Here is an 11,397-nt window from a genome sequence, read left to right on the forward strand (position 1 = left end):
ATGCTACTCTTCAGCATGTAGTTTCTCAGAAAGTATTTATATGTTAGCAAGTTAATGGTTACACATGTTTTTTCATCTACACTGGAGACCTCTATACCAGAAACCTTTACAAGCAGAGAGCTCTACTAAAGCAGTTCTGATGTTAGCTAATGTGCTCACCACAGATTTTTTTTTTTTTTACCTGAGTTTATTTTCAGGCTATCTATTGGTGGACATAGAAGTAAACTTGGTAACTGAAAGACCTTTTGGTCTTTACCATTGGCCCAGATGGCAAAGAATCTGCCTCATGGAGATTGAAGATTGGTCTCAATGGAGGAGACCCAGGTTTGATTCCTGAGTCAGAAAGAATCCTTGGAGAAGGGATTTGATACCCACTCCAGTGTTCTTGCCTGAAGAATTCCATGGACAGAGGAGCATGGCGTGCTGCAGTCCATGGCATCACAAAGAGTTGGACCCGAGTGAGTAACACTTTCACTTTCACTTTTGTCTGAACACTATTTTCTTTCAGAAATCATTATCCTATCGTCTTTCGCCACTAAGTATTACTGTTGGGAAATCTGATAGTGATGAAGTTGGGCGTTTTTCTGAAATCGTGCCCTAGATTGGGCCCTTCTCTTTCACCCTCCCTTCCTTCTACAATTTTTTGGAAGCCTGCCCTTAATAAATCACTTACACACACCTCCAGTTCTCAGTTTGCTTCCTGAAATCAAACCTGAGGTATGTGGTGGAGTAAAATGTTTTATTCTCTAAGAGAAAGGCATTTCAAAGAAGGATGCAGAAGCAATTGAGGTGCAGAGAGGTCACTGAATAGAGCCTTGATCCCTGAAGTGTGTCAAGTTGGGGGAGGATAAGAACATAAGAAGTTTCATTTTAGAGGGCCCAAAAAGTGCATTTTAGATCGAAAACGTTGCAGAGTCTCTGTCCCCTTCTTTCAGACCTCACCAGAAATGGTGAAATCTTAGCTACTCCCATCCCAGAAATATCAACTCCTGTCTCAACTTCTAGTCGCCTTTGAATTTAGATAGATTATTGCTAATAAAGTGAATATATTACAAAGTCTATTCAAATTATTCAGTGTCTTGGTTTTTATTTATCAAATAAAAAAATCACAAGCTTGATACAAGAAATTTATTGAGATGCTTTCTTTTGTACCTAAATATCTACTATTTCATTTTCCTCAGGATGTTCATCTATTTATCATCTTCACTTTTTCATATGTTCAGATCATGGCACCTTATCACAAATTCATAAGAACAGAATAAAAACAATGTTTGCTTGTGTGTGTATTGGAGCAAATTGTTACAACCTTCTCAAAGAGGAAAACATTCAACGGTTCTTACTTTAAACTGTGTTTTCAATAATATCCTTCATTTGCTATTATCTTCCCTTTATTCTCAGTATTCATCGTTGCATATGGAAATATTATTCCTTCTGTTTACCAAGGTTCCTGCTGTGCCTGAAAGCTAGTTCTTGACAGCTCACAGTGACTTCTGTGAGAAGAATCTAGGGCTCTCGAGCTCTGAAATGCTCGCTCAAGAAGAAAAAATACTTACATGTTTCATTTCTACCATCTTCCAACGTTTCCACTTCTGATAAAATACAGAAAGAGAGCAAGTGAGGGATGAGCGGCATGATAACCTTTTGGTGCCAGTGCAGGCCTCCCACCAGGATACGTTTCCCACCTGACAGGTGGTCTTTTCTCCTCAAGTACTACTGAGCTGGTGAACTTAAGCAAGAATATGTGACCCACTTCTCAGACCTGGGGCTCAGAGCAGCAGGGTTCTTATAACCATCTGAGAATCTCATGTTGAAAATCTCTTCTGTAATGTCTTTGTGAACCTGTGCATCTGATCTTCCCATTTAGAAATTTCTGTGAATGATGAAGGCTGAGGTAACAGAATGAGCCCTCTACTTCTCATGTTTTCTAGGAATCCTCTCACCTATATCTGAAAGACTTCTAATGGGTTCTGATTATAAATTTAAGAAAACCATATTCAAATAAAGAAATAGCATTTGTAACTTTGCTTAGATTAGAACCATTTTTAGTTTTAGTTTCCTTCTAGATTTGATAACAAATATACACTGAGGCTTCTCATTACAGGAGAAACATATAGTTACTGGCAGATTTCCAAAGTATAAGGAAAAGTGAGAAACTCTTCTTTGTAATAATTACACATAACAGTAATTAATGGTGTGGTACTTGCGTGATTAAGTAGATTTCATACCTAGATTCTTCTGTAAGTCAATACACCTGAGTATTTCTGGTTTCTAAACATATCTACTTTCTTAATTCATATCGACCCCATTTCTTTTAAACTGTACCTCAAAGTATTTGAAGTTCTCCAGAGCTTATCTATTTTATCCTCTTTCCAATTCACAAATAGAAGCCATGTCAAGGTAATTAACTGTGATAACCTATTTAGCAAAAAGTTATTATAAGGAAAAAAGAGCACAAAAGCTCTCCAGAAAACCCTCCATATTCTTAAGTTTCTAAATTAGATCAGTTCGGTTCAGTTCAGTTCAGTCGCTCAGTCGTGTCCAACTCTTTGCGACCCCATGAACTGCAGCATGCCAGGCCTCCCTGTCCATCACCAACTCCCGGAGTTCACTCAAACTCACGTCCATTGAATCGGTGATGCCATCCAGCCATCTCATCCTCTGTCGTCCCCTTCTCCTCCTGCCCCCAATCCCTCCCAGCATCAGCGTCTTTTCCAATAAGTTAACTCTTCGCATGAGGTGGCCAAAGTACTGGAGTTTCAGCTTCAGCATCATTCCTTCCAAAGAACACCCAGGACTGATCTCCTTTAGGATGGATTGATTGGATCTCCTTGCAATCCAAGGGACTCTCAAGAGTCTTCTCCAACACCACACTCAGGGGTGGCGGCCGAGAGGAGCAACCCCAGGTCCAAGAGCGGCGGCTGCGCGCTGGCGCAGGAGGGCCGAGAGGAGCTACTCCACGTTCAAGGTCAGGAGGGGCGGTGGTGAGGAGAGACCCCTCGTCCAAGGTAAGGAGCAGCTGCTGCGCTTTGCTGGAGCAGCCGTGAAGGGATACCCCACGTCCAATGTAAGAGAAACCCAAGTAAGACGGTAGGTGTTGTGAGAGGGCATCAGAGGGCAGACACACTGAAACCATAATCACAGAAAACTAGCCAATCTGATCACACGGACCATAGTCTTGTTTAAATTAGATCACATGTTGCCATTTTCAAACCTTGATTAGTATCTGTTGTGAGTAAACAAATGAGGGTTTAGGCAAGGTCTTGAAAATTTTTCATTTTTTATTGCTTGAATGAAAAAATATTTTCAATAAATTATAATGAAAAATCCAGAGTTAAACTTAATCATCAAATTTTAATTTCATAGATTATAAGTGAATACTTTTCTACCAAAGAGCATCTATAATGTCAACTGTGCTAATGATCTGAAGTTGTACAGGATTTGATGATGTTGGGTCTATCAGAAAAAAAAAAAAATCCACTAATTTTTGAGAATTTCCTCAGCTTTTGATTACATGACAATTTTTTGTCAATTTCTACTTCAGAAGTTCGGTTCTTAATATTTTGATTTTCTATTGGTAAGGCCCTCCATGGACATATTAACTTCGATTGGAATATCCCAGATATTAGGGCTTCCCATGTGGCTCAGTGGTAAAGAATCCACCTGCCAATGCAGAAGATGTGGATTCAATCCCTGGGTTGGCAAGATCTCCTGGAGTAGGAAATGGAGACCCACTCCAGTATTATGCCAGGAAAATTCCATGGGCAGAGGAGACTGGCGGGCTACAGTCCATGGGGTCGCCAAGAGTCAGACATGACTGAGCCCAGCACATACACAGCATCACAGATATTAAAAGAAAGAAACAAAGTTTCATCTTCAAGCAAGTTTTAAACACAAGTCAGTATTTAGAAATGCTCACAAAATAATGATAAAGAAGGTAACTGGGACAGATGCTAGATGATGACTGGCCATGTGTTTATATTGTGATTTAAGTCAACTGCCCAGGGATCCACAATAACATCAGCACATCCTTCTTGCCTGAATGAAGAACGTTAAACTTTTTATATAACTATGTTATGTAACTATGGTGTCAATTCTTTGTGACACCATAAACCAAATCAAAATAAAACTTTTTTTTTTTTTATTTTATGTTTTTGTCTTCTGTATTTAAAACATTGCTAGAAGTTTTGGGTAAGAGGAGAAGTTTCCAAGTGGTAGCAAGAGAAACTGATCAGAAAAGTTAGTGTAAACTATTTTACCCCAGACCTAAAAGAGTCAAGGTAATTGATACTGTATAATGAAACCCTTTAGGGTTTCTTCCACCCTGTTGCAAATACTAGATCTGTTTTCCAGAGGAGAAAAGAAGTGTCTGATGATATCTCTAGAAGTTTACCAAATTTAAAAATAGATACAACTTCTGTAAATTTGGATGAATATTGTTATCTTTTCTGTTAGATCTATTAGCTGGATATTTGACATATTAAACTAATTTTGACATAAGATTTCTTTCCTAAAAAAGTTTTCATTTACATTAAAATAGTCCAAATATGAGGCCAAATTAAAATAACCAATGAAATTACTAGATTTTTACTTTAAAATCCAGGGGTTCATATTCACATACATGTAGCTGATTTTACCAATTTGAATGTATTTGAGGTTATAGCAAGTTGGTTGTTTGAGATACAGTGTCTGAAGATCTAACTTTAAATGAGAAATTTAATGTCTTCCATTACCATGAAATGTTGCCATTCACTGGAGGAAAGAAGGAAATATACAGAATTTGTTGCTAGCAGGTCCCAATATTGGGACCTAATTTCCTTGAGTTTTTGTTTAATGCTGTTCCAATTGAAAGCATGAAATGAGCTGGACTCATCATCTGAGGAAGGCAGCTCCACAGGAATCTGAAAACCTGCTAAAAGGCTTTGTCTGTGTTTGTTTATTTTTGTGATTGTATTTCTCAGCTTACAGATGCTAATCCAGAACCAGCTTTCTACACTGGTGAGCAAAATGAATATACTTCAAATGTGTGTGTTCTGGTCATATTGACACACTTTATTGGGAAATTAAAAACTATTTGTTGATGAAAGTGGGGTCAGGGAATCTGGTGATTTTTAAAGAATAAATACTAATCAGATATACTTGAATAAAATTCTAACCTCTGCTGAATGGATAACAACTGAGTGATAGATAATTATTGTGTAATATGCAAGTGATTTGTTATGAGAGCAGTGCCCATGTTAAAAATGTGCAAACTAAGGAAAACATACTTCTCCGCTTCTGATCTCTGGCAGGCATATATAGACATAGTGAGCTTTCTCACATGAAGTCCTTATTGTTTTGGTTCATTTATGTTATTCTATAGGCATAATCATAACTAAGACTAAGTGACTATATGAGACAGATAGACATACGTCAGCAGCAAATTTGCGTACTGAAATATTGAGGCTGATTTCCTGGGGTGAAGATTTCCACAGGTTGGAGGGAAACTGCAGAAACAACAGGGCTAACCTGGGTGCACCAGCTGCAGAGGCAGAAACACCTGGGGGAAAACTTGAATAGTACTTTGTTTTACTGCTGCATCTCACATTTCTCATTTTCATCCTGTGATATGAATCTTTATTTTTTTCTGAAATTTATTAGGCTCCTGTTTTTGCCCTTCCACATTCTGGTCTCAGGTTTTCCTCCCAGTTTTGCCCTTCAATGTCAGCTCTGCCATCTCATTCACTATAAACACAGATCTGATTTGTATTTTCCTGAATGATCTAACTTAGACCACTTCTGCCATTCGTAAAATATCCTCCCTTCTCTACCCTTTTATACTTATTTAAGCTTTATATAGACCATATCCCATCTCCTTTGTGGAAATCTTCTCTGAGAAGATTGTGTGTGTATGTGTGTGTGTGTGCATGCATGCACATATGTGTGTGTGTAGTGTGTTAATGGCATGTTAATATGTTAGCTTTCTATTGCTGATAATGTTACCATGTACTTAGAAAAGCAACACTAATTTAATATTTCATAATTTAGTAAGTCAGAATTTAAGGCACTTAGTGGTAAATTTCATATGTGTATGGGTGGTTTAGTCTCTAAGTTATGTCTGAATCTTTTTTTTTTTGTCTGAATCTTGTGACCCCATGAACTGTAGCCTGCCAGGCTCCTCTATCAATGGAAATGATTCTCCAGGCAAGAATACTGGAGTGGGTTGCCATTTCCTTCTCCAGGGGATGTCCCTGACCCAGGGATCAAACCCACGTATTCAGCATTGCAAGCAGATTTCTTTACTGAATGAGCCACCAGGGAAGCCCTCATATGTGTACACCTACCTCCGAATCCACCTAGATGGCATATTGAAAAGCAGAGACATTACTTTGCCAACAAAGTCTGTTTAGTCAAGGTGATGGTTTTTCCGGTGGTCATATATGGATGTGAGAGTTGGACTGTAAAGAAAGCTGAGCACCGAAGAATTGATGCTTTTGAACTGTAGTGTTGGAGAAGACTCTTGAGAGTCCCTTGGACTGCAAGGAGATCCAACCAGTACATTCTGAAGGAGATCAGCCCTGGGATTTCTTTGGAAGGAATGATGCTGAAGCTGAAACTCCAGTACTTTGGCCACCTCGTGCGAAAAGTTGACTCACTGGAAAAGACTCTGATGCTGGGAGGGATTGGGGGCAGGAAGAGAAGGGGATGACAGAGGATGAGATGGCTGGATGGCATCACCGACTCAATGGATGTGAGTTTGAGTGAACTCCGGGAGTTGGTGATGGACAGGTAGGCCTGCCATCCTGCAATTCATGGGGTTGCAAAGAGTCGGACATGACTGAGTGACTGAACTGAATTGACCCCCGAATCATTGAGTTGTATGCATAAAATATGTACATCTTATTATGTCAACCATACCTCAGTAAAGTAGTTTAAAAAATAGAAGTTCAGGCACAGAGTGACTCAATTGGTTTTCTAGAATCTTCCATAGCCAATACCATGGGATCAGTAGGGCTGTATTTCTTTCTGAAGGCTCTGGGCATGAATTTGCTTACAAGTTCATACAAATTGTTCACAACATTCAGATCCACACAGTAGTCATAGGATGGAGGTTGCCATTTCCTTGCTGGGTATTGGTCCAAAGTCCTTCTCAGCTTCTAGAACTCCTCTATTTCTTGGCATTTGGTCTCATTCCTCCATCTTCAACAATCTAGTCCTTCCCAAGCTTTGTCTCTCTCTGACTTCCTCTTCTGCCTCCAGTCAAAGAATTCTCTCTGCATTAAGGGGTCGTATGATTAGATTGGGCTTACCTTGATAATTCAGGATAAAGTATCTATTTTAAGAATCATAATCTTGTTTCCATATCTGTGCTATTGGGAATAATGATGTAATAAACATGAGAGTGTGTAATATCTCTGCTAATTCTGTTTTCATTTCCTTTGGGTATATATCCAGAAGTGGAATTGCTGGATCATATGGCAGATTTATTTTTAATTTTTTGAGGAATCTCTGTACGTTTTCTTTTTTATTGAAGTATAATTGATTTACAATGTTGTGCCGATCTCTGTTGTACAGCAAAATGACTCAGTTACACACATATAGACATTCTTTTTTTATACTCTTTTCCACTATGGTTTATCATAGGATTTTGAATATAATTACCTGTGCTATACAGTAGGACCTTATTATTTGTCCATTCTATATTTGACAGTTTACATCTGCTAATTCCAAAACCCCAGTACTTCCTTCCTGCACCCACCTCCCCCTTGGTGAGCACAAGTCTGTTCTCCACGTCTGTGAGTCTGTTTCTGTTTTGTAGATAAGTTCATTTGCACCATATTTTAGATTCCACATATAAGTGATATCATATGGTGTTGGTCTTTCTGATGTACTTCACTTATACTAATCTTTGTTTGCATCCATGTTGCTGCAACGGCATTATTTCATTCTTTTTTTTTTTTTTTTAGTATTCCAGTGTGTGTGTGTGTGTGTATCTTCTTTATGCATCTGTCTATTGATGGATATTCCATGTTTTGGCTATTGTGAAGAGTGCTGCTATGAACATAGGGGAACATGTATCTTTTGAATTACAGTTTTGTATAGGTTTATGCCCTGGAGTGGGATTGCTGGATCATATGGTAATTCTTTGTTTAGTTTTCTAAGGAACCTCCACACCATTTTTTTTTTTTAATCACCCGGTTACACATCATACCTAGAAAAGCTGATAAGTTGTTTCAGACATACTTGTGATCCTCAAAATGTACTTCCTCAAAAATTTTCTAGTGAAGCCAGGACATCAAAGAACTCTAAACTCTCCAGTGTGATTGGGGTGTTTTGTTTCTATGAGAAGATTGATAGTTTTCCTGCCTTTTTAATGCTGTTTTTCTATCTTATATGCTAGAAACAAAATCTTGTTCAAGAAAGTAGAAGATGAATGCATGCTCTGAAAAATATGTATTATGTCACTCAGCTCAAATGGCCATAATTTCTTTTAGGAAATGAAAAAAATTAAATATGTAGGTGAGAAGCATTAGAATGAAATGCTCTAGGTTACTCTTTGCTTAGAAAAATTAGAAGAAGCAATGGAAACTTCAAATGGCAGAAAAAAATCAAATACCAGACACTGGAGGTACTAAGGACTGTAGACACCTAAATGGAAGATGATGTAGCATAAGAGTTTGCGCTCAGAAGAGTGACTGCCTATGTCTAAACTGTGGGTCATCACTGCATAAGAGTGATTACCTAACCTCTTCTAGTCTATTTCACGTGATAGTATCTATTCCATGAATTGTTGGGTAAATCATTTAGCATAGTGCCTGGCACCTGGTCAGTGCTCAATAAATGTGAGCTGTTAATACCACCACTACCACCACCATCACTACTATCGTTCTTCCTTTTTTTCTATTTTTATTTTTTTTAATTAATTTTATTTTATTTTTAAACCTTACATAATTGTATTAGTTTTGCCAAATATCAAAATGAATCCACCACAGGTATACATGTGTTCCCCATCCTGAACCCTCCTCCCTCCTCCCTCCCCATACCATCCCTCTGGGTCGTCCCAGTGCACCAGCCCCAAGCATCCAGCATCGTGCATTGAACCTGAAAATAATTTCACAATTTGTATGGAAATACAAAAAACCTCAAATAGCCAAAGCGATCTTGAGAAAGAAAAATGGAACTGGAGGAATCAACCTACCTGACTTCAGGCTCTACTACAAAGCCACAGTTATCAAGACAGTATGGTACTGGCACAAAGACAGAAATATAGATCAATGGAACAAAATAGAAAGCCCAGAGATAAATCCACGCACATATGGACACCTTATCTTTGACAAAGGAGGCAAGAATATACAATGGATTAAAGACAATCTCTTTAACAAGTGGTGCTGGGAAATCTGGTCAACCACTTGTAAAAGAATGAAACTAGAACACTTTCTAACACCATATACAAAAATAAACTCAAAATGGATTAAAGATCTCAATGTAAGACCAGAAACTATAAAACTCCTAGAGGAGAACATAGGCAAAACACTCTCTGACATACATCACAGCACGATCCTCTATGACCCACCTCCCAGAATATTGGAAATAAAAGCAAAAATAAACAAATGGGACCTAATTAAACTTAAAAGCTTCTGCACATCAAAGGAAACTATTAGCAAGGTGAAAAGACAGCCTTCAGAATGGGAGAAAATAATAGCAAATGAAGCAACTGACAAACAACTAATCTCAAAAATATACAAGCAACTCCTACAGCTCAACTCCAGAAAAATAAATGACCCAATCAAAAAATGGGCCAAAGATCTAAATAGACATTTCTCCAAAGAAGACATACAGATGGCTAACAAACACATGAAAAGATGCTCAACATCACTCATTATCAGAGAAATGCACATCAAAACCACTATGAGGTACCATTTCACACCAGTCAGAATGGCTGCGATCCAAAAGTCTACAAATAATAAATGCTGGAGAGGGTGTGGAGAAAAGGGAACCCTCTTACACTGTTGGTGGGAATGCAAACTAGTACAGCCACTATGGAGAACAGTGTGGAGATTCCTTAAAAAACTGGAAATAGAACTGCCTTATGATCCAGCAATCCCACTGCTGGGCATACACACTGAGGAAACCAGAAGGGAAAGAGACACGTGTACCCCAATGTTCATTGCAGCACTGTTTATAATAGCCAGGACATGGAAGCAACCTAGATGTCCATCAGCAGATGAATGGATAAAGAAAGCAGTGGTACATATACACAATGGAGTATTACTCAGCCATTAAAAAGAATACATTTGAATCAGTTCTAATGAGGTGGATGAAACTGGAGCCTATTATACAGAGTGAAGTAAGCCAGAAGGAAAAACACCAATACAGTATACTAACACATATATATGGAATTTAGAAAGATGGTAACGATAACCCTGTATACGAGACAGCAAAAGAGACACTGATGTATAGAACAGTCTTATGGACTCTGTGGGAGAGGGAGAGGGTGGGAAGATTTGGGAGAATGGCATTGAAACATGTGAAATGTCATGTATGAAACGAGATGCCAGTCCAGGTTCAATCCACACCATTTTTTAGTGGCTGCACCAACTTCCATTCACATCAACAGTGTAGGAGCCTTCGTTTTCTCTATGCCTTCTGCAGCATTTGTTATTTGTAGACTTTTTAATAATGGGCATTCTGATGGGTGTGAGGTGTTACCTCCTTGTAGGTTTGATTCGTATTTCTCTAGTAATTAGAGATTTTGAGTATATTTTCATGTGCCTACTGGCCATCTGTATGTCTTCTTTGGGTAAATGTCTATTAATGTATCTGCTAATTTTTTTCATTGGGTTGTTTGATTTTTTGTTGTTGAGTTGTAATTTTTGTTGTTTACATATTGGAGATTAAGCCCTTGTCTATCACAGCATTTGTAAATATATCTTTGCATTCTTAGGTTGTCTTTTCTTTTTTTTTATTGTTTTCTTTGCTGTGCAAAAGCTCATAAGTAATTTATTAGGTCCATTTCGTTTATTTCTTTTATATCTATTGCCTTAAGAAACTGACCTAAGAAAACACTGGTACTATCTATGTCAAAGAATGTTTTGCATATGCTCTCTTCTAGGAATTTTATGGTGTCATGTTTTATGTTTAAGTGTTTAAGTCTTTTTGAATTTATTTTGTGCCTGATATGAGTGTGTTCTAACTTCATTGACTTACATGCAACTTCCAGCTTTTCCAACAACACCTGCTGAAGAGAGTTTCTTTTTCTATTTAGTATCCTATCCTCCTTTGTTGAAGATTAATTGGCTGTAGGTGTATGGGTTTATTTCTGAGCTCTCTTTTCTGTTCCATTGATCCAAATGCATATTTTTGTACCAATACCACACTGTTTTGAATACTGTAACTTTGTGGTATGGTCTGACTTTTGGA

This window comes from Bos javanicus, chromosome 20 (assembly GCF_032452875.1).
Source record: "Bos javanicus breed banteng chromosome 20, ARS-OSU_banteng_1.0, whole genome shotgun sequence".
Lineage (NCBI taxonomy): Eukaryota > Metazoa > Chordata > Mammalia > Artiodactyla > Bovidae > Bos > Bos javanicus.